The following is a 6,756-nucleotide window of genomic DNA, read 5'->3' on the forward strand; positions in this document are numbered from 1 at the left end:
TACCGTTATAAGACCGTCAACAACAGTCGCACGGAGCTAACAGCGCAGCGAAAATACCATCGCTAGCGTTTCAACTTCGGATAACAAGTTATAAGTACTGTTGAACTCAGTAACGTTAAAGTTTGTTTTTAGTTGCCTTTGACGGTTTGACCTGAAATAGTGTTACGCTAAAATCCTGAAGAGAAGTTAAGTGACTGCTGCGATTATCATAGATATGCCCCTAAGAACTGATACAATATAAAGCCTTCTGAATAATCTAAAATGCGAGAGCCTTAGGCGGGCTTCGCTCCCACTGGCGGGAACACTGCTATATACGGGATCATGAGGCCCCGCTTATGAATATTAATTAGCCTTTGGCCTCCTCTTCGCTGATTGGCTAGGTCTTTGATTCAATTAACTCTCCGGCTGACGCGCACAGGTGTGGCTCTGTGCGGGGTCACGGAAGGTCACGTCAGGAGGCCGAAAGAAAACAAATTTCCCCTCAGAAAAGTGCCAAAATTAATCATTTTAAAGTTGTTCATGTCAAAAATTTTACTTGAATCTTGTTACCAAGTATCCAATGCCTATCTATACCAAATTTCAGGTCATTTAATTGTAATACCAGGGTACAGGAGCCAAAAGTGTCCTTTTTTGGTCAAAAATTGGCCAAAAATCGCAAAAATAAGCATTTTGTTGCACTGTACACCAAAAGTGTTATTGAATTTATATGAAGGAATTATCAAGGCACATCTGAGTCAAATTTCAGCTCATTCGGTTGCAATACCAAGGTACAGGAGCCAAAAGTGTCCTTTTTTGGTCAAAAATTGGTCAAAAAATCGAAAAAATAAGCATTTTGTTGTACTGTACACCAAAAGTGTTATCGAATTTATATGGGGGCATTATTAAGGCACATCTCTGTCAAATTTCAGCTCATTTGATTGTAATACCAGGGTACAGGGGCCAAAATATACAGTTTTGGTCTAAAATTGACCAAAAAATCTCAATAAAATCATTTTAGAGGCAGATATGAAAAAAAACTGAGAAAAAAACATCAAGGTATTGGCCCATTCTACCCCTGTGCCAAATTTCAGGTCATTCGGTCCAGGAACGGCGGAGATGAATCACTTTGAAGATTTGACAGGAGAAAGAAAGAAAGAAGAAAGAAACATTACGAATACAATATATTTCACCATACTATGTATGGCTGAAATATAAATAGGGAGAGCATAATGGCACAGTATAGTGCGTGAGTAGCTTGGCAAAAGGCTACAGGCAAAGTATTCTTTCTGCATTTTCTCGAAAACGACGTCTTTTCAGTTGCTTTATTTTCGTCTTTGTTTGTCATTCTTTGGACAATCTCACAAATATAACGTTGATTACAGGGAATCAAAACAAAATGCGGAATACTGACCGTCTATCCATAGAGCTGACCCGACAACACCGTCCACGAGAGTCACGTTACATCCCGTTGTGGTGGTGACAGTATCAAGCGAGCCAAGTACGACCATGGGGTTGTCTGTATCGATGCTGTCCATTGGTAGATAAACCTTAGACCCTGGTTAAAATTACAAAAGAAAAGGTTACAGTGGAAATGTGGTTTTTGACAAACTGTCAAACTAGAGTCCAATATGAGGAAAATGTCAATCCCCCTACCACGCCAAGGCTGAACTGAAGATACGAAGAAACTATTACCATAAAAAATAAACATCTCTTTCTGCACGCCACGTCGTGCGTTGTTTGACCTCCATATGTTCGAAATTTGCACTCTGGGTGCTGATTGGCCCGCGACAAATCAGGATGGCTCGTTCATATCTACATGCAAGACGCCCTCAGTACCTCATTTCTGCAGATGGAATGTTGATACCGTAAATTGACAAACTCCTTACCTATGTAATGGTCGAATGCTCCAAGTTCTTCATGGTTCAGTGCCTTTTCTATAAAGACTACATTGGACACAGACAGGATGACACAAGAAGATTCTGCTGTGCCTGAAAAAGGGATGAATTAAGTTTTATTTTGATACTTTTTTTAAAGTTCTCCTATATACGACAGTGAGTGAAGGATCTCTAGAGTGTTACTGTGCTGGGATTTTGATGTGTCAACCGCTGCACCTCTTTGTCTTCCGCGACAAGGCCATAAAGCAGGGCCGGTGCCTCTCCATATTATTCAGTGAAAAAAGTAGAGTCTCCAAGTTTCCTGCGATGGTCCAATGGTTGGATGCGTGCCTTGTTCAGAGCAGCTCAGGAAAGTTTCAGATTTAAAGCCAAATAGCACAAAAAAGCATTGTATCAATTTAAATGCAAGCTCAAAAGTGATATTTGAAACGTTCAACCACAGGGTGCAAATGCACAAATATTTAGCTTCATCATCATGAAAATAACACAATAAATGTTTCACTATACCGTAGGACTTTCCAATGAAGAATTCTGTAGTGTCGTCCTTTGTTATAGGAGACGTCAAGTCAGATAAACTCGCTGTTTGAATGTTGCTCCCTGCATACAGTGTAGCCGCAGATTCATCTGCTGACATCTGTAAAATTCATGTCAAAAACATTCCAGTCTTTATAAATGGTGCACCTTACCAGAGTAAGATCTTACTATCAGAACGAATTATACCTATTGAATATCATGATACAGATAGATATCCTTTTCTCAATGGACTTAAAAAGAAGAAGAAGAATTGACTTAAAAATCAATGAATAAAGAGACTCTTTTCCCCACAACCATTGCTTTCACAACCCCACAACCATTGCCGTTTTGGTTGTGTAAAAAGAGTCTCTTCATTCTGTGACGTACCATCCTGCAGATGAAACTGTTCCCGGACTTTAAAATCAAGTACAATAAGCAGTCAACTTTCATTTGCTACGGACCATAATACAAATGAAATACAACATGTGCTATCCATTTAAGCAAAGCCCATAGACTCAAATGGAACATTGATATGTAATAGTTAATGAACCTGGATGAGTAGCCATTCCCCCGTAGATACTGCCAACGACACAGTGAAGATTGAACCCATCTTAGTGACCACGGTAAGCTGTAGACTGTGGTTACCAGGCAGGTACGTCAGGTCAAATCCCCGCGTGGTTTCCAAGGAAGACATGTCGATGTTCGTCATGACTGTTCGCTGTGTACAGCCATCGTCGCCATCGACCAGAAGCCAGAAGGACACCGTGAAGCCTCGAACACAAAAGACCATGCTCCCAACACACGACCATCTCCTGATGATGTAAACATTGTATGGTCAAGCCAAATTAACAGATCATAAAGGTTTAGGGATGAGAGGTGGAGGCGGTGACAGATTTATTGTATCTATTGTGTCTATACCACAACGCTGGGCTGAGTAATTTTTACCTACAAGACGTTGGTCAAATGCACACCTTGACTTGTGTTGGTCTTAAGAGTTGGGTTGTGATTGTAATCTACGTTTAACCCTATCCAGACTGGGGGGGGGGGGGGGCTAAAAGTGCCCGCGCCAACTTTGACCTCCTATACCTCCCAAACTGCTTATGCTAGAACAAACTTGGTGAGTTTTCCTAAAATATTGTTGGCAACAATTTAAAAAAAATTGGGTAAGTTTATGATTTTTCGTGTTGCCATGGCAACGGGTTTCTGAAAGGCAAATTTTACAAAAATCACAAATTTTGGTTTAAACAATGGGATTTTAATATTTTCTTGCTAAACTTAACTTCTTTTCATATATCTTTAATATCTAACACATCATAGTTAAACATTTATAATTAAATATTCATAAATTATGCTAATGAGATGACGTAATTGCTCAAAATCCAATATGGCCGACAATATCATGATTTAAAGCATAACAAGCTTATTTTCACTCAGATTTCATTACTACGTGGTATTGTCTTACAGAAAACATCCATGTGAACGTTTTTAATCCATTTCCATGAGATTTTAGCATTATATGTAGAAAAAAATGTATCTTGAAAAATTTAAGGTTCATAATCCAAGATGGCGGATAGCTAAACTACAGATGACGTCATTCTATGACGTCATTTTGACGTCGTTGCGTCGGCTTTTGACAACAGAAGTTATTACACTTAAATATTAATAAGAAACCTTTATTGGTAACTTTTTGAGTGAGATATTTAAGTATTATGGGAATTCCCCGTTTTAGCCAAAAATATCAATTAAAAAAGCCCAGTCTGGATAGGGTTAAACCTACTTCTTATGAGAGAGAAAGAGTGAGAGAGGGCCCCGGGGAGAGAAAGAGAGAGATGCATATATAATGTATATTCTACGCGAGTAAATATATATATAGCCTTATACGATGTTGAACATTGTTTACATGACATCCTTTGAAGGCAAGTTCACGTAATATTTTAATGCATTTTATATTGTCATGAACAGAATGACACGACATACTTGTCACCACAGTCCAGCCAGTCGGACTGGTTAAGCTGTATGCCGTCCCCGTCTGGACCGGTGATGTAGGTAACATTGCCGCGAGGCTGACATGGATGGGTGGTGTCGGATGAATCCGTTGATACTTGAGGCAGAAGAAAGTGGTGGCGGACGAAATCTGCAATAAGAGATATGATTGATGAGTAACACATATTGAGTTGCTAATATTAAAGCAATTCGTTTAGAGGCTTTAGAGGCTTTATTCGTCTGTTAGCTGTCACAGTGATACAAGATGGTACACCGCTAGTCTTCCTGGACATAAAAGTTCACACATGACATGACGTATACGTAACACATACAAAAACTTTTGTTTGTTTATGGCATGCAATTGGTTATCAGATCAATGCAGTAAAAATGCAATTTAAGTTACTATAAGGCAATATCTTCATAAATTTAGTCACATTCAGGCTGTGACATGCATATAAATACCATATATTTGTATTGAAACATTGTGTACACATATGATGAGGCCGATGAGGCTATGGGACCGGTGAGGTGAGGTGAGAAGGTACACATATAATTTCTGTCTTTCTTACAAATAGTGTGCTTATACCCCATGTCACATTATCCACGATCTTCGGGCGTATCGATGGAAGGTCGGCCATATCTAAGATCGACAGAGGGTTGTGCGTATTTTTCACCTGAAAACAGTCCTATAAGCCATACTTTGTATCTTGTACAATTTTTGTGCAATAAAGTTATTATTATAAGCGAGGTTCGGGTAATTGCCGCAGACTCGTCGTCCGATCGATTTTCGCGCAATTTGACAGGGGTATTACGATGCAAGTCTTTTTTACAGCGATGCCAGAAAAACAAATTGGAGCAAGCGTTCATACTCACAAAATTTGTCAAGAATGTCTGTGTCAGTTAGCGGCCTTTCATATAAGACAAAGTCGTCAAATGCTACTTCTGCTGGCTTCTCCATGTCGATGTCTTCGACGCCGCCAAAGAACAATGAGGTACTAGAAAAAGCCTCTTGGTCGTCTGGGGCGCCAGTAATCGGTACCCCATTTACGTACCTGAAAACACGGAAACATGACATAAAGTAATACTTTATCAAACTGGGTAAAAATGGAAGGCAGTTGCCGAACTATTACAGCAATAATCATGCTTAATCTTAATCACTAAAAAGTATTCGATATGAAAACGTTCAATTACACCAATATGTACAGTCAAGTGCTGATTCATATATCTGGAAGGAACATGGTATGATATTCTCGACAACATGCTTTGGCCCTTAAGATTGTAAGATTTCTGATATTGCAAAAGATGTTGACAAGAGGGGGAAAAGCAGGTGATGGTGCAGAATTAATAAACAATAGAACCTATGAATTCTTTAGCAGCCATATTTTGTACATATATGATATTCGTCGCCGTCTTATGGTAAAAAGTAATATTTTTTCAACGACTTACCAAGCATCCGTAGTACCCTTAGAGTAGACGAAGGTAAGATGAGTCCACCAGTGACTTGGGAGGTACAGATGGTGCGCGTGTGAGATGTTGCCATTGGCTATTCGCGCTTGGAATAACCCTTCTCCACGTCTGGGGCTCTTCACCATGAATCCTGGTTGGCAAAAGACGTCAAACGGTAACAAATTCGTCCATTAAATAATCTAGAGAGATCTTAGCAATATTTCCCTCGAATTTTGCAGTCTTGTACTTTTCAAAAGTATTGGACATTTAATATCCTATCGAAAAAGAACGTCCAAATCAGGCGTCTTTGTGTATCTAATAAAACTTGTCATGGGGTTGTATACAACCTGACACACAAAAAAAGGTAACTAATTGGCGCACACTGTATAGCATGTGACATGTAGGCATAACCTGTACAGCAGTTAAACACGTGAGCATAAGCTGTTTACTTGTAGACTTATATTCAAGATATTCATGATAGCTGTCTGTCTCTCTCTCTAGAGAGCTCTCTCTCTAAATATATACATATGAAATTATATACATGCGTGTATATGTGTGTGTGTGTCCGTCTCTCTCTCTCTCTCTCTCTATATATATATATATATATATATGTATATTCTGTCTCTCTCTATTACACTGGAAAGTGAAACACAACTTTTTGTACCTGCATTGTTTCCGACGAGTGTAAAAGACCTGTTCTGAGAAAATAGGGACACGTCTCCAGGGTTGATCCAGAAGGCTGCAGTAAAACCGTTCTCACAAAACTGGGCGTCATGGATGCATGTCTCTATAGTGCTGTTGTCTAACGTGGCATTCAGAACTGTGTGTCCGGCAAGAAGGCTTGTGGCGTTTTTTCGGACACCCTAAGTCAAGAAAACCAACATTTTTAACGATACTTAGAGGGATAATAGCTTTATGGCTAGGTTTGAAGTACATGTAG

Source organism: Branchiostoma floridae, chromosome 12 (genome assembly GCF_000003815.2).
Source record: "Branchiostoma floridae strain S238N-H82 chromosome 12, Bfl_VNyyK, whole genome shotgun sequence".
In the NCBI taxonomy this organism is placed as follows: Eukaryota; Metazoa; Chordata; class Leptocardii; order Amphioxiformes; family Branchiostomatidae; genus Branchiostoma; species Branchiostoma floridae.